General features: G+C 25.0%; 1 long non-coding RNA gene across 6 annotated transcripts; it reads left to right on the forward strand.

The window, feature by feature from the left end:
• Nucleotides 1-2,753: 2,753 nt before the first annotated feature.
• Nucleotides 2,754-6,581, forward strand: LOC114184278 (uncharacterized). 6 transcript variants are annotated; one of them, XR_003604566.2, is made up of 6 exons: nt 2,755-2,969; nt 3,286-3,314; nt 3,408-3,520; nt 4,704-5,157; nt 5,331-5,400; nt 5,533-6,581. It is a non-coding gene; the product is annotated as an uncharacterized LOC114184278 (long non-coding RNA). The 6 variants fall into 6 exon arrangements; XR_003604568.2 differs by having other exon boundaries at nt 2,756-2,969; nt 4,704-4,832; nt 5,066-5,157; nt 5,331-6,581; XR_003604567.2 differs by having other exon boundaries at nt 2,758-2,969; nt 4,704-4,832; nt 5,071-5,157; nt 5,331-6,581.
• The last annotated feature ends 16,613 nt before the right edge of the window (nt 6,582-23,194 follow it).

Raw genomic sequence — 23,194 nt, forward strand, 5'->3', positions numbered from 1 at the left:
ACAATTTTAAAAATAAGAGTAAGAATATGTATATCCTAAACTAATAGAAGTAGTAGACATATTCACATAATTAATTGTTAATGATATAATTGTTTATTAATATTTATAAATAGCTTTTTAAATAAGTTTGAATTAAATTTTTTACCTGAGATGTCAATATTTTTTTCAATTTTCTTCCTCTTACTATGGTTTCTTGTGTAATAAAATACAATAAAAACAAGAATTTAAAAATAAAGAAAATAATAATTAAAAGATTCATTTGATTTTTACAAATTTTTTTATTTGAAAATAGATGCTTAAAATTTTTATTCAAGATTAGTTTAGTTTAACTGAATTTGTTGATTGTATCATAACCGTATTAGTTTTATAAATTTTAATTTATAATTTTCAAAAATAAAAATAAGAATCTGTATCTTCTACACCAACAGTCGTATTAGACATACTAAAATAAATAATTATTAATAATATAATTGTTTATCGATATTTATAAATAATTTTCTAAATATGTTTGAATTAAATTTCTTATCGGATGTCAATGTTTTCTTCTATTTTCTTTTTCTTCATTTGTTATGTAATAAAATACAACAAAAATAATAATTTAAAAATAAAGAAAATAACAATGCAATTAAAATGTTTATTTAATTTTTTAAAATATTTTTATTTGAAAAAAGACACTTAAATTATTTATGCAGAATTATTTTACTTTAACTAAACAAATTTGTTGATTTATTATAATGATATCTTTTAAAATTTTAATTTATAATTTTGAAGAATAATATTATGAGTATGTATGTCCTAAACTAATAGAAGTATTAGATACACTCAAATAAATAATTTCAATAATATAATAGTTTTTTAAATAAGTTTGAATTAAATTTCTTACCAGAGTGTCAATGTTTGTTCTTCGCACTTTTCTTCTCCTTTGTGACTCATTTTTATGCAATAAAATACAATAAAAATTTTAGAAATAAAGAAAATAGCATATAAATATTTCATTTGGTTTTTACAAATTTTTATTTGAAAAAAAAAAATTAAATTGTTTATAGAATGATTTTACTTTAACTAAATTTGTTGATTGCGTATCTTTTAAAATTTTAGTTTATAATTTTAAAGAATAAAGGTAATAATTTGCATAAGTAATTATTAATAAGACAATTGTTTATTTAATATTTATAATAGTTTTTTAATAAGTTTGAATTACATCTCTTACATATAAGATATGTCGATGTTTTTTTCATTTTTCTTCTTCCCGTGTTTTATGTAATAAAAAAAAGAATAAAAGGAAGAATTAGAAATAAAAATAATAATAATTAAAATATTTATTTGATTTTATTAATATTTTTATTTGAGAAAGACACCTAAATTATTTATGCGGAATTATTTTACTTTTAACTAAGGGTTTAATTGTATTACAACAGTATCTTTTAAAATTTTAGTTTATAGTTTTGAAAATAAGATTAAAAATCTGTATATCCTGAATTAATAAAAGTGTTAAACATACCGGAGATAAATAATTATAAATAATACTATTTTTTATTAATATTTACAATTTTTCAAATAAGTTTGAAAATTAATATTTTTGTTTATTTATAAAAGCAATAAAGTTTAAGGATTAATTGAATTAAAATTACAGCTTGATGCATCTTTTTTAAATGTAGTGAAGACCGAAGATCAATTAAAATAAATTATGTTCGGACAAAATTATAATCTAATTGTTAAATCGTTATAAATTACGTTTATTTATTAAGACAATTATATTACTTTCATGTAAGTATACATAATTTATCTATAACTTGTAATATATTACTATTACTAAATATAATTTTATTGTTTTTAGTATTATTACTTTGTTTTAGAAATACTTTTTACAAAAGAAATATAATTTATCTGTTTAAATTTTTTGTCACGAAAACACTTTTTGGAATTTGCTTTTTATTTTCAATAAAAGAATATACTTTTGATTTTCTACAATATTTATTCTTAGGCTCTACCATCTATTACGTGATAAGTGATTTGTTAAGCTATTACATCAATGATTAAACAGGACTAACACGTCAATGAACTTATTTTAATTAAGGACCAAAAACAAAATTTAAGAATTTATTGCAGACTAAGATTATTTAAGTAAAAAAACATATTTTAATCCTATGTAAGTATTTGACATAACCAAAAACTTATTACTTAATAGATACTAGTAAATAACATATATCAAAGAGGAAAATAAAAATTTCTAGAGGAATAAAATGTGAAAGTTTTGTTAGGACGGCCAAATTGAAAATTTTATTTGAGCCAATTTCTTTTCATGGTTACAATTTGCTATTATATCATGATTATAATTTTAAATGACTGTAATAACATATATTTTAATATGTGACAGACATTTACTCTTGAATAAAAATAATAAAATGATTAAATACTTGTATTTTTAACATTAGAAATCTACTATAAATATAAGAATCCAAACTGGTAGGAATATTATCCAAATACTCATATTTAATTTCTTGACAGCTGTCCAAATATATGGGTTTTAAGTCATTTCCATTTTTATTGTTCCATTTATACCCATTCTCTTATCTGAACAGTTGTCCTCAGTCATGGTCTTTTCGTCATTGTATTGGTGGCATTGCTGCTTTACTAATGTACCCCCTGCTTTAGTTTTGAAGATGTGCATCTTTAATGGCAATTTTGTCTTTTCCATAGTTTTGTGATATGACGTAAACGGCAGAAGCACGAACCGCAGTTGATAGACGTAATTGGGCTCTTAATTCAAATGTATGAGAAAAGGGTTTCAAATGCAAATGGTTCATTCTCGCTCCTTTCCCCATTATTTCTTTTCTCTGTTTCGTGGCTCTGTATTTCCCTTTTTCTTTCTTCTCTACCAGAATCTAGATGAAAAACTTGATGAACAACCATCTATACTTCCTAAAAGTTACGAGGTTTCCATTGAAAGATTTAGAGGTCACGAAACGGTTAGATGTTTCTTAACCCCATTTCTTCCAACACTAGGTTTTTCGATTATTTGCTTTTTTATTATGGTTTTTCGATTGTGGTTTTACTTGGTGTTTACATTTTCGATTATAGTTTTACTTGGTGTTTACATTTTCGATTATGGTTTTATTTGGTGTTTACCGTCTCAGGGTTTGTGGTTTTGTTTGGGTTTTGTTGGTATATTGTTTAGGGTTTTGATCTATTATTCTGCATTCTTCTTCTGCTCTTAGTTTACATATTTTGTTTTGTGTCCGTGACATTCTGTAAGTTTTTTTTTTTGTTACGTTTTCGGTGCAGGACTTTATTCATCCAAGAATAATACAATGGTATAGTGTTATCGAAAAAGGTATTTTTTTTAGCATTTGAGGTTTTATTTTCTTAATTTTTCTTATGCTTTTAATTTTTATTGTCAATTTTAGTTGGTACGTGGTATATACTCACATTTTGGAAGGGTTTACAAATCACAAGCTGCGAAAATAAGTTTAGACATTCGTTACTAAAGCATTCGCAGTTGACAAGCTGAGATTATAAGGTTAGATGTTCTTTTAACCCAATTTACTTGAACCATTATCATGGTTTTTTTATTATGATATCTGGATTAGTTGTGATTTATGGTTGAAATGCTGAATAAATATTAGTTTTTGGTATTTTGGTTGTTACATTTGAGTTGGTGTTTTCTATTTTTTGGTTTGTGGTCTTTTGATATGTATTTCATAATTTAGGATTTGTTAAGGTACCTTAACATCATTTTTTTAACCTTTCGATCATTTGTGCTTTGTAGTTGTATGTTTGATAAAACTTTTTTTTGTATTTTGGTTCTTATGATAGGAGTTGAATATTGATTACCTAAAACAAGTTAAATCGTTTTTTGATAATGTTTGCTATTGTGTCATTATTTGTTGGGATTTTGTTTGTGATTTTTTGAGATTTTTTGGAATTCTATTTTAAGTTGTGGCAAAAACCATATGTCTTTAACTATTTTTGATTGAGAAATTGTTTTCTTACGGTACGAATCAATTGGTTATTCATTAAAAAAATATGTCTTTATTTTTTTATTATTATCAATTATATGTATTTTATTCTAACTTTTTATTCTTGCACTGCTTTGCATTTCTAGTTGATTATAACTTTTTTAAAATAAGTTTATTTTATTTTAAGTAACTGTCAATCAAATAGTTACGTTGTTGTTACTGTTACCTTTATTATGACTTTTATGGTAACATCTATATTAATAAAATGTTGTCAATCAAAGACATAATAGATATCCCTATTATTAAGGGATATAATAAGATTGCTATTATTAAGATATATAATAAGATTGTTATTATTTAGGATATAATCATATTCATATTATCCAAGAATATAATTAAATTCCAATGATTTAGGGATATTTTCGTTATATAATAATGATAATCTATTAAATATTAAATAATAAAAGTTTGTGTTCCATACCAAATTTTAGAGATTGATAACATTTTGTAATTTGGAAACTATGATTTTGTATTTTGGAAACTATCATTATTATGAGTTGATATTGTAATATTTTTTTAGGTTGTTTTTTTTTTGTTTAAATTGTTTGTTCTAACTATCTTTGAGTGTATTTTTCAATTTTTTTTATGTAGTTTGTTCTTCTGTTATTATATTCATAATATTTGGGTATTTGGTTATGTTTCTTGATTATTTATGTTTATTTATCATTTAACTTTCTTTTCTAGGGGTCTCTAAGTAGCAAGGGAGCCTACAATAATTAATTTGATTGTTAGAGAGTTAAAGCCATATTTCCAGATGTTGGTGCAATCCTTCTGAAATATCGATGAAAAAAATGTTATTTTTACATTTGTAAGGTAACACTTCTAAGGCTTCATGTTTTATCCTGGTGAAAAAAATAGTCGTGGGGTATACCTTAATGTATATGATTGTGACTTTTGAATTGCATTACTTACCTATTAAAGTAGTTGTTAGATATGTTGTTGTAGATCCAACCATTACATCTTAGTTATTTTGCTATTAATAGTAGATTTATCGTGTGTGTTTGTATTATTTACAATTTTCTTTCAAATCATACATACAATGATAGTGTAGACCCCTCATCATGTGGAATCCATGGCTGATTAGTGAGGATGTTGGAGTTGGATTTAATGTCTAAAAATTAAGGCTCTTCTTTCTAAGGTACGATTTTTTAACCATCACATGGTTTACTAATTAGGCTTCAAATGATTGTAAATGGTATTTACATGAACTTGGTTTTTTCTGCTATTATATGTATTAGGTTGTTTATCATTTTCGTAAGATTGGTTTATTCTTATCACACTATACTAAATTATGATATGTTTATTGTATAGCACTTCTACAATTGTCTATTTCACGAGACCAATGCCATTTATAGCAATCTTCAGGTGTTATTCAGGGAAGGTGTACTAATTTTCCTATTTAATATTCTCATGAATAATAATTTTATTATCTTATGAATTACTGATATTTAAATTTTCATGTAAAACAATATAAATTAATGAAGACTATATTTTTGTCATTGATGCATTTTAGGCATTTGATGAATTCTACATTCAGAGGCAGCAAAAGGTAAATGTCAAGAAGGTGAATGTAGAAATTTGTTCCAACAGTTGATTGATCAGGTGAGCTACTGTCACACTAAAGGTGTGTTCCACAGGGATCTCAAGGTTCTTTTTCTCCCTTTTCAAGTTCAAATTGCACCACATGGTTATCTTTGGTCTTGCGTCTTTCACACAAATGTTGTTATGTCCTTGCAGCTTGAGAATGTACTGGTGGATCATGAAAAAAAAAAAACTTGAAAATAATTTATTTTGGTCTTAGTGTTTTACCCCAACATCTTAAGGTAAGATGTTATATGCTTTCAACCACTTTAGATAAAGCATATGATTTTTCTTATTGGCTTCACCATGTGAAAATTTCTAGGCAGATGGATTGTTGCATACAACTTGTGGAAGTCATAATAAGGTCTATGATGCTTACCTTGTTGCATACAACATTAGATGCATGGTTATGTTGTGTTTTATTGTATGCAATCCTGGCTGGATGTTTACCTTTTATACAACAAAGATATGCTAAGTTTGTGAAGGTTTGTTCATGTTTGATAGTTTCTGATTAAAGTTTTGTAATGGGTTTGATGGTTTGTGGTTAAAGGTTTTTTTTTTCACGATTTATGGTTAAAGGTTTGAGATGGGTTTTCTTAACAAATGCATTTGATTTCTCTATGTATCTCCCTGAAAGAAACATTTTTTGTTTCTTTGGCATGATCTTGATCATTTGTTAAATTTTCATAATTTGTTTATTCTTATACTAATTTTAACGTGTATGACGTAGATCAGTGATGGATTTGTTGAAGACAAAGATTTGATTGTGTCTCTTATATCTGTTGTGGTAGAGGAGCATGTGTACTTGAGGACATTGGTCCCAAGTAATAGTTTCATGTCAGATTAAGTTGAAGTTGTAATTGAGATTATATAGTATTTGACACTATAAACATTCTGCATGAGAAAAATAAAAATGGAGATTGATGTTTTAGTTTAATAAAAGCAATTTGCTTTTTTAGTTCAAATTGGATTGATTGCAAAGATATTGTTCCTTCTACTTTAAGGAGCTCTTGTCATTCATATTGTCAAACTGATAAAACTGGAATAGGTTATTCTATTTTAAATTTGTATAAATTTAACCTTTTCAAAATAATAATTATTTTATTTTAAAATATGATTGGAAATAATTTTAAAGGATTAAATAATTTTAGAATTAATACTTAAATAATTTATTTCTAAATCTTTTTTTATTAATTGACTAATTAATTTTATTAATTGATCAATTAATTGTTTTTAATTTTCTAATTACGAATGAGTTGTTTTTTATTCATACTTTTTGAAATCTTTTAAATTTATTACAATTTTATTTTTTTCATTTATAAGGTCAGTTTCAATATTTATTTATTTTTATAATTATGGTGGAGAGAAATTATCTTAATTATAGTAATTATATTTGATTTTGAAAAAAAAAATCAAAGAATCAATTTACATTTCTCTTCCTTAATTCTATATTTATCATTACTATTGATATTATAATTTTGTTTCATAATTATATTTCCTTTTGAGTATTTTTGTTCTATTATTAACGTTATTTTTACTATTATTAATTGTTATTATAATTATAATCAACTGCTTTATTTTATTTTGTTTTATTTACTAATTTATTAATAATACTATTTTACTACTCGATGGAGGATGACTTTGTATTTATTGAAAGTTAAAAATATTTTTTAAATTTTATTATTCTTATTTAAGAGGTTATTAATAATATTTATATATATTTTTAATTACAATGGAGAGAAATTGTTTTAATAACAATTATATTATTATATTATTGATATTAATATTATTATTATTACTTTGTCATAATAATAATAATAATAATAATAATAACTATTATTATTATTATTATAACTAAGTGATTAACTCCTAATAATATAATATAATATATATTTTCAATTTAAAAGATATATCATCATAAATTTATATCATAATTTTACGATTTATATATCTCACAATAAATAATATGGTTATTTTTAAAATGATATAGATTAATATAAAAAATAATGTTACTTTAAATAATATAGATGAACTCTTTGTTAAATTTTATACGACTATTTTTTTTTTTAAATATTGTTTTAAGTTGTTTGTATCTGTTTTTATTAACAAATTTGAAGTTAATCTTAATTTCATGTTCTATTTATTTTGTACGAGTTTCATAATGCACAATGTACCTATATTTTATATTAACAATTATTGATATTTCACATAAATGGTATAAATTTTAATTATATAAAAATATTCTTTTTCACTTTACTGATATTATATTATTACTATTTTACTATTAGTATTAATATGATTAGTATTAATGAATATTTAGTATAATGGAAACATTACTATTATTCTATTATTATTATTAGTAGTACTATTGTTGTTTTGTACGAGATCCATAAGACATAATGTGTCTACATCTTATTTTAGTAATATTTCGTATATATTTTATGTTATTCTAAACCATACATATATATATATATATATATATATATATATATATATGTGTGTGTGTGACTATTGCTTAGAAAAAATTATATTTAATTTTAGGCTTAAATACTCTTTTGGTCCTAGTTTTGGTCGACTTTTTTCACTTTGGTCCTACTTTTTAAATTGTTTTCAATTTGGTCATACTTTTCGTTATATTTTTTCAATCAACTCCTTTCCGTTAATTCCGTCCAAATCATTAACGGATGTGAACAGTAACTGCCACGTGTCATTTTGTGATTTTTTTGATTTTTTTTAATTTTTTTTTAATTTTTTTTTAATTTTTTTTTAATTTTTTTAATTTTTTTTATTTAACAAAAATGTACACGTGTCAAGCTCATATTATGCCACGTGTCAGAATTAGATTTTTGTATTCAATTTGGTCCTATTATTCGTTATCTGTTTTCAATTTGGTCCTAGTTTTTTTTTTAAAATTTAACATTTTTTTTCCTCTCCAAATTGAGACAAAATTTAATTTGTATATATTAAAATGCATATTTTTGTTAAATATTTTAATTTAGAATTAAATTTAGTTTAAAATTAAAACGAAAAAAAGCAATAACACCATTAATTTAAAATTTTAAGAGGTTAAAAATATTTAATTTTAAACCAACTCTAATTTTAAATTAAAAATATTTAATAAAAATATGTATTTTAATAAGAATATTCATATAACATTTATATACAAATTGTATTTTGTCTTTGGAGAGGAACAAAAATACTAAATTAAAAAAAAAACTAGGACCAAATTGAAAACAGATAATGAATAATAGGACCAAATTGAATATAAAAATCATATCTGACACGTGGCATAATATGAGTTTGACACGTGTACATTTTTTTTAAATAAAAAAATTAAAAAAAAATAAAAAAAAATTAAAAAAAAATTAAAAAAAATTAAAAAAAAGTTAAAAAAAAATTAAAAAAATCACAAAATGACACGTGGCAGTTACTGTTCACATCCGTTAATGATTTGGACGGAGTTAACGGAAAGGAGTTAATTGAAAAAATATAACGAAAAGTAGGACCAAATTGAAAACAATTTAAAAAGTAGGACCAAAGTGAAAAAAGTCGACCAAAATTAGGACCAAAAGAGTATTTAAGCCTTAATTTTATATTATTATCATTCCATATGGCCAATTTATTTTAAATATTGGTTAAAGTTTTCATATCTATATTTTTGTCAACAAATTGTAACATAATCTTGGTTTTGTATGGATTCATAATGCACAATATTTCTACATTTTATTTAGATAATGATTCTGTATATGCAATTCTTTTAATTTTATATATAACTCAAATGTTTAATTACAATTTTTGACTATTTTTATTATTAATATGATTAGTATTAATAAATATTTATTATCATTACTCTTATTAGTAGTACTATTATTAGTGTTATTATATTATTATTATTTCAATTATGATTATTAATAAAGAATATTTAGTATTATTATTATTACTATTATTATTATTGTTTTATACGGGATCCATAACACATAATGTGTCTACATTGTATTTTAACGACAATCCATGAATATGCATTTTATGTTATTCTAAACCTTTTAAATATATATATATATATATATATATATATATATATATATATATATGGATTAATGTCGATTTCATATGGTCAATTAATTTTAAATATTGGTTTAATTATTTATATATATGGTTCTATTCACAAATCTTGACATCCTCAACTCCGTTTTGTATTTTGATTTTGTATATAATCTGTAATACACAATACACCAAAATCTTATTTTGACAATGATCCATGTATACGTATTTTATTTTTATATAATATATAATCCTCAAGTTTAACTATAAATTTTAATCCTACAACAATATTGTTTTAATATTGTTATTATAAATATAAAGAGTAGAACTATTATTAATATAATCTAATATTATTATCATTTTATAAATATTATATATATATATATATATATATATATATATATACAAAAGTATAAAAATTAAATATAATAGTATAAATAAATTGTTTAGCTAAAAAAGTAATAATTATAATAATTATTTTAATCTAAGGTTAAAAGAAAACATAACAAAATCGATCAAAGCCAGACATTTCATGTTATTTTATTCTTTTTTAATTAGAATTATATATATATATATATATATATATATATATATATATATATATATATATATATTTATGACTCTTGGTTATAATAATTTATATTTAATTTGATATTTTTAATGATTTCGTATCTCCAAGTTATTTTAAGTATTGGTTAAAAATTTTATATCAATACTTCTCTTAACAAATTATGACATAAACTTGGTTTGGTATTTTTATTTTATATGAAATTCATAATAGACAATATTTTTACATTTTATTTAGACAATAATTATGTATATGCATTTTATTTTAATTTTATATTTAACTTAAAAGTTTAATTATAAATTTTGATTATTGTTATTATTAATATGATTAGTATTAATAAATATTTATTATTATTGTTAGTAATAGTACTATTATTATTATTAATGAATATTTAGAATTATTATTATTATTATTATTATTATTATTATTATTGTTTTGTACGGGATCCATATGATGTGCCTATATTTTATTTTAGCTATAATTTGTGTATACACAATTTATGTTATTCTAAACTTATATATATATATATATATATATATATATATATATATTGATTAATATTAGTTTTATGTGGCCAATTAATTTTAAATATTAGTTTAAGTTTTTACATCTATGCTTTTGTTAAATTCTTAACATAATCAACTTCGTTTTGTATTTTTATTTTATATATAATCTATAATGCACGATATACAAACATCTTATTTAAATATTTGTTAAAGATTTTATGATTTATATTTTACTTCATATTCTTGTGATTTTATATAGCCAATTTATTTTAAATATTGGCTAAAGTATTTATATCTCTACCTCTCTTACCAAATCTTGACCTAACCTTGATAAATATGATTTTATATTTTTGTTTTGTACGGGATCGAAACGTACAAATTTTTTTTAATTTATATATAACTCAAAAGTTAAATTATAAATTTTTATTATTGTTATTATTAATATGATTAATATTAATAAATATTTATTATTATTATTTTTATTATTATTATTATTTTGTACGGAAATCCATAATACATGATGTGTCGACATTTTTTTAGCTATAATCCTCTTATACACATTTTATTCATGATCAACAATATACCTACACTATTCTATTATTATTATTATTTAAATTAATATTACTGTTATTTTTATTAATATTAATAAATATTTTATATTATTATTATTATCATCATGTATGAGATTCATGATTTACAATATTGTTACACTATTCTACTACCATTTTTGTTATTATTATTATTTGAATTAATATTACTATTATTATTAATAATATTATTGAATATTTAGTATTATTTTTATTTTTATTATTAATATTATTGTTAATAGTTTGCATTATTATTATTCTTATTATTATTATTATTATTATTATTATTATTATTATTATTATTATTATTATTATTATTATTGTTTTATACAAGATCCATAACTAATAATATGTCTATATTTTATTTTAACTATAGTCCGTGTACACAGATTTCAAGTTGTTCTAAATCTTTTAAATATATATATATATATATATATATATATATATATATATATATATATATATATATATATATATATATATATATATATATATATATATATTTATTGATTAATCGTTCTATATGGCCAATTCATTTTAAATAGTTGTTTAAGTTTTTATGTCTATGTTTCTGTTAACAAATTTTAATGCTTTTGTATTTTTATTTTGTACGGGATCCATGTATAATATATCTACATTTTATTTTAAGAGTGATATGTGTATATGGATTTCATTTTAATATAATATATAATTTAAAATTTTAATTATAAATTTTAATCATAGAACAATATTGTTTTAATATTGGTATCATTAGTATTAATAGTAGACTTATTATTAGAATAATAAAAAATTATTATCATTTTTTAAATATTATATATATATATATATTTATATTTATATTTATATAAATCTAATTATAAACAATTATAACACTTAAATATAATAATATAAAAAAATTATTTATTTAAAATTAATAATAATTAGAATAAATTTCATAATCTAAGTTTAAAAGGAAACAGAAAAAATAATCGATCCGAACAATGATTCCCTAGCAAACACAGCTTTTATTTAATGTTGGTCTACTAAACAATAATAACTCAATTTTAACCCTACAATAATAACTAATTAAAAATATTCTAAATACTAAAATATTTAAACACTTCAACTTTTACCTTCCTATCAATTAATATTATTCTTATTAATATAAAATAAATGAACAAAGTACTTTAAATGACTATTAAGATCAATATGATCTACTACATTAATTTTAAGAAATCAATAATAAAAAGTATTACTTATTTATAGTTAAATGATTATTATTATAAAAATATACACAAAATTCAAAAATTCTAACTTTATCGTATCATATAAATCTTAACTTAAGTATTATATTTAAAATTTCACGATAGGTCTTAGAAAATACTTTTACACACTATATATAACTTCACAAATAAAATTTTACACAATTCACAAATGTTATTCTGACATCCAAGAAAACATTCTGCATCAACTGATACAGGGATATTTTATATTTTATTTCTAAATAATAAATCAATACTAAAATAATAATTAAATAACAAAATGACCTAATAATCAAATATTAATTCATTAAATAATTATATATAAATATTAAGTCTAAGTAAAAAAAAAATCAAACCCGTGCGTATGCACGGGTCAAAAGCTAGTTATAATATATTAAAAATTATACGTAATATAAAAATTGTTATTATTATTATTATTATTATTTTATTCTTTCGTAATTCAGTACTAATATAAAAATTAATTTTGTTGATATATATTCACCAAACCTTTTTTGTTGTAAAAAAAACGATAAATACATACAAATTACTATGTACACATAATTATGGATAGTTATTTTTAAAATAATATTAAAAAAAATGAATAATTATTTAGTAGAGTAATATAAAGGTATTGCTTAAGGAATATTAAAAAATAAAAAATCATATGTATTAACTTTATTTATAAAAATAAGAAATACATTATTAATTCAACTAGGTGCTTAGAAGTATTTTGATCATTTTATATTTTTATTATCTTACAATTATTTTTATTTTAGTTTAAAAATAGCTATAATTTATGGTATAAGTAATAAAATGAGAAGTCCAAATATCGTTTTCCAAAAGAATTGTGAAACATTTGACAACCCTTCCAATTCAACTCAATTAGACAAGATTTCACAAAAAACAAAAATAAAAATTTGTATAAGTAATAAAATGAAAATTTCAAGTATCATTTTCTAAGAGACTTGTGAAACATTTGACAACCCTTGCAATTCATAATTCAATTAGATAAAAAAATTCACAAAAACAAAAATAAAAATCTTTTCTTTTTTATCAAACATATGGTGTGCAATAATATATAACAATATATAAAGAGATACTTTCTATGTGTCCACATTTCTTTTTCCAGTTTTAACCTTAATTATTATTTTAAAAATTAATTATTTTATAAATAGTTTACCTTTAACCATTATTCTAAAAATCTCTTCTATCTTTAACAGCTATTTTAAAATCTTCTTTTGTGTACATATTTCATTTTTCTAATTTTACATTTTAACAACTATTTTAAAAATTAATTATGTATTCTTTATTGATCTTAACTCAGAAATTTCTATGAAAATTAAAAAACACGAACACACAAACGCAACAGCACCTGTGTTCTCGCTAGTATATGATATAAAAACTTCACTAGGATTGGGTTTCATGATCCAATTCAAAGTAAAAACACCAAATAATATTTTTCTAATTTCTACTCTAATATTCACATTTTATGTAACAAGCCATAATATCTCATCAACAAGTCTAAACTTGAATAAAAAAAACCCTAATATCTTAGCAATCTTTATTATGGAAAATGATTTTTTAACAACTAAATTTTGACAATTTTTCTCTTACAATCTGAGGTGACATCCTTCTAAGTGGCTTCCCATTTTTTCATTTTCTCCTTTCTCTATATTCCAAAACCACTTAGAAGATGCCACTAGTTATAGGAGAAAATTGTCAAAATATCATTGTCCTTTCATTGTTCTTCACATTAATGATCAAAATTATGATGTTATGATAAATCAATTATGTACTCTATGTCTAAATGCATAATCAATTAGTTGTCTACTCTAGTCTAGGTTTTTATAGTGTGTATAGTTAAAGACCCACAAATATGCAATCAATAATTATCATGCAGTTAAAACAAGAATAGAATAATCCTTCAAGCTATATATATTACTACCCACTTTCTATTTTTTATTTCTTCCAATTGTTTGGTTTGTTATGAAACTCATCCGCATTTCCACTATATTTTTCATCTTATCATGACCTTTATCAATTATGTTCAAATGATGTATGTCAAATAAATATTTATGATGTCTCATATTTAAATATTTCCATTATTTTATAATATTTTTATTTATTGTATATTTTGATAATGTTTAATACTCTCAATTTAAGTGTTTAATTACATAAATATTTCATTTACTATGTAATATAAAAAATTTATCTTTCTTTACTCTATTATTATTAATTTGGTTTCATTTGAAGAACTTTTGTTTCATTAAAACAATTTTCGTTAATTCTCAACCATTAACTATGTTGATATTTGAAAACATTTCTTAGATCTCTAAGGTATTTTTCATCTTATCATACCCTTAATATACATTTGTTTTTGTGCAATTTTATTCAATAGTTTTTCAAATTATTTCTAAGACATGCATTTGATAGTTTTTTAATATTTTTATTTGTTGTTTATTTTTATTATGTAGAATATTATTTTGATATATTTTATATAATTTTTATCAATCATACTGTAATTTTGTCATTATAATTGTATAAATAAATTTTATTTACTATAATATAAAATTTAATGCAATTTGCCATTTGTCGCAACCATAATCGCGACGGAACGACGAACCAAAAAAGAAAACGGGTTTTTAAAAAGAGATTTGGAGTCGCCACCATAGTTATTCTAGAAAACTATGGAAAACCATAAAGATAAGACAAGTCTGCGAAAAACTAGATTTTTGGATTCGGGAGTCGGTTACGCGTAAGGAAGCTATTATCACCCTACAGCGCCCGTCCGAGGGCGGTACCTTTAATTAAAAATGCAAAGTTGATGTGGTTTTCAAAATGTTAATTTCCCCCAAAAATAATGAAGCAATAATATTAAAAAGAAACAAAAATATTTTTTTAATTTTTTAGGCCCGACAAGGATTGAACTTGGTCCTACGTATTCTCATTCAAAATGAGAAATCAGGGTTACGTAGTTCTTTAAAGATACTTAGTTTTAAAAAAGTTGGTCTTTTTTATATTTTTGACATTTTGAATTATTTGAAAAAATGGTGTCACATGACGCGAACGGTCGGACAGACACCAAAAGAAAAGAAAATTAGTTTTGGTATTTTTGAAAATGAGTGTCACGCGATGCGAGCGACCGGACAGACACAATAAAATGAAAGAGAATATTTTTTCATTTTTTGGATTTTTTATTTTTTTTGTAATTTTTAATAATTTTCAAATATTTGGTTTTCTAGGAATAAAAAAAATAATGATAAATAAATAACGAAAATAAATAAATAGTAATAATAAAAGTAAGTAAACAAATAAACAAATAAATAAATAAAAGGAAATAATTTATTTAGGAAGGGTGAAAGTGGGAAACAAAATATGAGGGTGTATGAGTGATTAATGGGAGGTACATGAGGTAAATGAGGTGTGTTTATTAAAGATGATGGTGCGGCTAGTAAAATATAAAACAAATTCAAAATAAGAGTAGAAAGTGTGTGCAGGAGTGCGGGATTAGTAATTGTGGAGGTGCGCGAGGAAGTAGAAGTGCAGCAAAAGCCCAGCAAGAAAAAAAATGAGACAGGGGTGCGGGATTATCAGAAATGGAGGTGTACGAAGAAAATGGAAAGGATAAACATGGGGTGTATGAGATAAAGAACAGGAGTGGATGTGATAACGGAGGGTGCGGTTATAGTGAATATGGGTCATAGATATTTGTAATCACTTTATTATCATTTTGTATTTTGTATTTTGGGGAGGATTTTTTTTCATTGCTACAATTATGGATTATAAAACAAAATAAAACATGTATTTAGATATTTTTCTTCAACTTAACAACACGACTCCGGCCCTGGGACGCGCGTCCAGTCGTCCTTAAACGCCGACGGCGACAGCGGCCACCGTCGACGGAGCTGTCGACGCTCGAGTCATCGTCTCGACCTCCTTTTTCCCTTTTTCGCGAGCACTCCTTCGTTCTCGTGTTCGCCCCTGACGTGAACCTCTGCTCGAACTCCTACCGGTCCTGGCTCACTCTAATACCAAATCAGGTGGCTGCTACGACCAAGACAGTCACCCCGCTGCAACCAGCCAAAGACGTCGCCGGCGACAGCGGCGCCCACCATGAACCTCGATGACGAGGGCCAAAGGATATGCGACCTTCGCTCTCCCTCTTTTCAGGCGCGAACTGAATTGCTTCCGCGCGAATCCAGGGTCACTGCCAGTGGTGCGCGTTCTCCGTTTTAAAGCTCCGACTAGCCGGCGGCAAGGCCGCCGGCGATGGTTTCTATTCCTTTGTTCATCTAGGTGCTAAGATTGGATGCGGCTGATTGGAAAAATAGGAGAGTCCGGTGCTGTTCGGGATGTAAGAGAACACGAAGAGTGGTGGTGAAGTATCAGCTTGATTTTCTGATTACAAGTCGAAGGTGATGGTGTTTGTTGGTCACTGTGTGAGATGGGTTGGTTTGTGGTGAGGTCGGGTTGCGGCGTGAAGGGGGTGATTGAGAGGTTGTGAATCTGCGGTTGAGTGTGTGGGTTGGGTTGGTTTGCGGTCTCTCTGGTTTTTGTGCAGGTGAAGGATTAAGATGAGGGTGGTTCATGTGGATTTGAGCGTGAGAAACGATGATGAAGAAATGAAGGTCTCACCTATAATGAAAACATGAATGGGTCTGTTTGTTTTCTTCCTTGCAAGGAAGGATGCAAATGGGATTAGGTGATGGGTTGAGATGGAAGGTCTAATGGCTGAATGCAGTGCTCTGGGAAGGGTTAAAGATGGAAGACTAATGGTGATGAAACGATTCCTGAAGGACGACGGTTTTAAGATTCTCACATTTCCTGTTTTTTTTCTCTTTTATGCAGGTTTGCTAAGGAAGAAAGATGAAGAAGATGGCTATGAAGATTGCATGACAACGGAGGTGAACGCACGATCATGCAGTGTTGTTTTGCTGGCTGTGTATGCTGTGATGTTGAGGTGGTAGACTTCGAATGGGAATGTTGCAGGATTTGAATGAGCTTTTGGTGCGTTGATGATGGTTGAGGAGCTTGGTATTTGGCTATGGCTGGCTATGTGCTGATGAGTGGTGCGGTGGTTCTATCTTTTCAGTTATTTCGTCCAGGTTGGATGAATAGTGATAAGCAAATAGTAACGACGACGACAACATCTCAAACCAGTAAAACATAACAAATAGTTCAACTGCACACGTCTACCAAATGAGGAAACCTCTAGTCTAACGTATGCAGAAGATTAAATGCCCAGTACCCTTTTCTCTCTTTTCTTTTTTTCAAACTCTGTTCTACTCTTTTTCATTGCTCTTTTCTTCTTCTTTTCCTTTTTTTTTTCAGATCTTTTTTCTTTCTTTTTTTCTTTTCACCCTTTTTTAATCCGTTTTTTTGTTTTTGTTTTTTTTATCATTTTTTTTAATCCATTTTTTTTCTTTTTAAAATAATAATAATGATAATAATAATAATAGTAATAGAATGAAATAGAATAAATATGAAGAAAATTGAAAACAAAGAAAAAGAGAAAAAAAAGAAAAAAAGAAAACCAAAATAAAATAAAATAAATAGATAAGTAAAAATAAAATAAGATAAAAGGATATAATAAAATCAAAGTAAAATAAGATAGGAAAGAGAATAATAATAATAAAATAAAAAGTAAAAATAATACTAACAAAAAGTAATAAATAAATGAATAGATAAATAAAATATATATATATATATATATATATATATATATATTATAATCCGGACAAAATTGGGTGTTGACACTATTATTTTTGTTATCACCACTCAACATATATTGAAATTCAAAAGATAGAAGACCTATGTTAAAATTTTATTATTATTAGTTTAATATTTGTTCTTTCCATGATTTTAATCAAGTGATGTATTATAACTTTTATTAGTGTATAAAAAAAGAGATTCATCAAAATTAAAAAATTGAAGTAAACAACCATTTAAATTATATTTTAATTTGAATATTTTTTTTCCTTTTATAATTTTTTAAAAATATTTATAAATTTTATCAATTTTTTTGCAAATTTAATAAATGTTATGGTTGTCATAAGATTTTAATTGGTATTCTGATTTGGAATGTATACAATTATAATTTCTTTTTAAATATTTGATATCTAAGAAACAATCTTCTTCTTAATATTGAATATTTGATAATATTATGTTTCCTTTACCATAATTTTTTATTATTTTATAAAAATTAATTAATATTTAACCATAAGAAAATGGATACGAGTATGGGTACGAAAATATACTTGTTATCCGGTGGGAACACACACACGTGCACACACGCGCACACACACACACACACACACACATATATATATATATATATATATTATTACATTTACCACATTACAATAAATAATATCGTTTATTTTTTTGTCACCTCTTATTTAGTAATATCTTTGTTTGAAAAATATTGGCTACAACATCTTCATTCATTTAAGATAAACTATTATCAATTATGTAATTATTTTGAAAGGATATCAAGTTTCTCCCAGAAAAATATACATTAAAGAGGTGGAATAGACATGCACAAAGTGATATAATGATTGATCATGGAGGAAAGACAATTAATTTTGATCCTAGATTGGAAAGCTAAAAACAATATAAGCAACTATGCTCAAGACTTTTAAAATTAGCTAAGATGTATAAGATTATCTAGAAGCATGCATTGTGGTTTATGAAAAAGGTGTTAGAACTTGAGAATAAAGTGGTTGTTATTCGATTGAACCATCAATCACATGGTACTCATGGTACGACTATTGAGGCAACACAACATATTGTTGAACCTTCAACATCCAAAGATATTAGCTTTAAGAAGAAAGACATTCTAAAACAAAAGATGTATAGATGTTTGAAGAGTTTGGTTGTTGAATTAGAACAAAAAAAGAAGAAAAGTAAAACATTCACAACTTCAATCAAGTCAACATTTATTAGGGTCATCAACTTTAGTCCTATTGGAATCATATTCAGTTCCTTCTTTGTATCAACCATATCAAATGAGCTTCACTAGCATGCTTATGGTATGTACATTTATTTTATAATGTAACAATAACTTACAACAAATATTTTATTGAAGTGATTAACATACATCTTATTTTATTGTTTCGGGATGTTCAAGATGGCTTGTTTCAAGATGTTCAAGATGGCTACAATATTGCATCAAATCAATAAGTAGAATTTAGTTAGGCTACTTTAGATGTTAAGTCATTCCAAAGTTTCATTGAATCTTTATTAGAGATTGAGGTAGCTAATGATTAGTTGTTTGTATGATATGACTAATTCAATGTTTTTTTGTTATAAAATTTGATATGTTTATGTGATCAACTTTGCAACATGTATTGTATAAAAAAGAATGAAAAAGATATAGTTTCATCAACGACTTTTTATTAGATCAATTAAATTGTACATTATTACAATACAAATAAACTAAATATTACAAGAGAAACTTTTGCTTCAAAAGATAATCTACATATTACAACAAGAAGCTTTGCTTCAAAAGATAAACCAGATATTATAATAGGAAGCTCTATTTCAAAAGACATTCACCATTATCTAAAGCAACATATGGGGATGTACTTCTGAAGCTTCTCAAATTCCCACAACACCAATTATTAGTAAAGTTAGACCCACCACTCTAGTGCCCCAAGTTCAAATAATTTCAATATGGAGTTTATCCTTGAGGATTAAAAATATTAACCCAAAAAGAACCTAACCAGCATTATGAGCACAACCCCAAAGAGCTCCAACAACAACACTATCCATTCGGGTTCAATCAATTAAAATCAGAGCCAAGGCAGTTAGGTGGTTAGGACATGATAGTGTGTGCAAGCATCTAGCGAAGAAACCAGTCCAAGCATAAGGGAGCCATTGCACAAACCTAGGAATTCTCTGGATGGAAACAACAATTGGAAAGATAAGGATAAAGCTCTGCAAAGGAAAGACCGCAATTGCCAAACAATACTATTCAAGTTCAATGCATGTATTTAAAATTGTTGATATCATCTATATTTTTATTGTGAAATTTGAATGTCAACACAATCTCTAAAAATACATATCAATGCCATCAGAACTCATAAAGTAATGCCTTGAAATTCAAGTCCACCTTTATTAATAACTAGTAAATAACATGTTACAGTTTTTCTTCAATCCAACAAAGAAAATTATTATAGATAGAAGTTATGAACAAGCAAATACAACTCATACAAAATAAAGACATTACCAAGAGTTAGTGTTGGGAAGCAACCTTATTTCAGATAAGAATTTCTCATATAAGTAAAAGACAAAAAAATGTTCACCAAATCTATTAGTCAACTTTCCAACCAAGCACAGGTAATGTTTTTCTTTCCAGTACTAGATTCTGAAGCATTTCTATAATATTGAAAAATATGCAAGACAAATGCTACAAATGTAAATTCAAAGCTATCTCCCATAGGATGTTTGTGTAGCTGAATGTCAATACCTTATCATTTTTTAGAGAATGTTGAAAACATTGAAAGGAATCAATAAAGATAATTAAAAAAAGTTTTATTAACAAATGGTTGGAAAGCCACATTTCCCAAATGCTTCCCTGTAACTAAGCAGAAAAAGCCACAAAATAACGTGTAAGTCCAATTGCAAGCACAACAGTGTGGTGAATGTTCACTCAAATTTGGGTCGTATTCGACCACGTCATCCCTGACCGAAATTCAGTCGTATGCGGCCAAAATTTACCGAGTCAATCTTGACCGAAATTTGTACATATTCGGTCGAGTCGACCCCGATCGAAATTCGTTCAAATTTGGCCAACTAGACCCCAGCTAAAATTCGGCTGAATTCAACCAAGTTGGCATCGACCAAAATTCGGCTGATCCCGACCAAAGTTCGGTCGAGTCGACCACAACCAGAAGTCAGCCGAGTCCATCCCATGCTGAAATTCGGCCGAGTTAGCCCTAACAAAAAATTTGTCAAACTTGATGGTGTCGACCCTAAGGACACACGTTTTAGAAATTTCAATTTAAATTTCTTTTATAAAAAATGGATTTTGGAGTTTGAACTAGATCCAAATAATGGATATAGATTTCTAAAAATTTTAATCTAATTCTATTGAGAAAATGAATTTGAATCGAAAATCTAATCCAATTATTTAAATCTAAAATAGATGTAGATGGGATCACTGAAAATCTAATCCATGATCATCCCTAGTTTGAACCATATTAGGTTAAAGAATAATTTTTTTTTTCATGTAAGTCAAACACAATCTAATTTACTATTTGATTTCATTATTTTAATTACATAATTTCAACTTTTATGGTAAAATCATTCAATAATTAACAAAAGTTTCATATAAGACTCATCCATTATCATAATTAATAACCATTGCTAAAAACGCGTGTTTTTCTTTGGACAGATCTTCTTTTTCATTAAACACCATAAATCCAATTAATAAAATAATTAAAATTGCACAATTTGAATGGCGCAGGATTAAATTCTTCATAAAAAGTAAAAACAATAAATCAAATAATACAAAAATGGGGATAGCAAATGAAAATCAATATTTTTTTTTAATTTTTGTTTCAATGATGGGTGTGCATGTCCAATAATTTACTTCTTAAAAAGTCTTAAAGCAGAACTAATTTGTGGGAAACTTTTTAGGAACAGTCTTTTTTTTTTCCTCTTTCCCTACTTCATGTGTCTTCTTTTCTGTAGCTTGTGATGAACTAAAAGAATCCATAATAATTTTTTTTGGTTTTGGATTCTTATAGAATCTGTAATATAAAATTTATATTTTGAATAATACGATTTAAAATATAAATCTTTACATTCTGATTATGTATTTTAAAATATTTTTGCATTATATATTCCGGAAATTAAAATGAAGAGGGGGTAAAACTAGAATTTAAAAGTTAACGGAGGTGAAGGAAGAAATTATGGAGGTGCAGAAAGAAACACCTTAAGTAAATCAACCCAATTTGTATTGGCATCACATAAAATCCTCTAAAAATAGATAATAGGTATCTATTTCAATTTTTTTTTTCCTTGAAACCATTTTATAAAATTGATAAAATTTAATTAAAGTAAATTAGGATAAAAAAATGTATTCCAATCTAGTGACATAAGGTCGTTATTAATGCTTTTTTAATTTTAACATTTAGTCATTATTGGCATAAGTCTGCCCAAACATTTTTTATAGATGCAAGTTGATGAATAGAAAGGACATTCCACAAGAATCCAATTCATGGCTGAAAGTTAGGTATATGATTAATTGGTCCAGTTCACAGTGTATTAAACTTATCAAAAGCATTTATACACAAAATTTTTATTAAAATATCTTTTAATTATATACATTTAATGAAAATGAATACATTTTCTGCAGGCTACGATCGCCACCAACCTGTATTTGAGCTACGATCGCCAAAAAAGATGAGCAACTCCTCCTGCAAAGACTTTGGCACTCGAGTTGATAAGAAATTAATATGAGTAAAAATCACTATAAGATGATAGGAATATTTATATATACACTTTCGTGGCTAGTGACGAATCTAAGATTCTAAGTTATTGAAGACAAGTCAAGTGATACATTTATACACCCTAAACTACACACAACTCTATCATAGAACATTGTCCAAAGGGGTTCAAATATATAAGATTAGGAGGCACAAAA

Source organism: Vigna unguiculata, chromosome 5 (genome assembly GCF_037176805.1).
Source record: "Vigna unguiculata cultivar grain cowpea cultivar isolate G323 ecotype 2 chromosome 5, ASM3717680v1, whole genome shotgun sequence".
Lineage (NCBI taxonomy): Eukaryota > Viridiplantae > Streptophyta > Magnoliopsida > Fabales > Fabaceae > Vigna > Vigna unguiculata.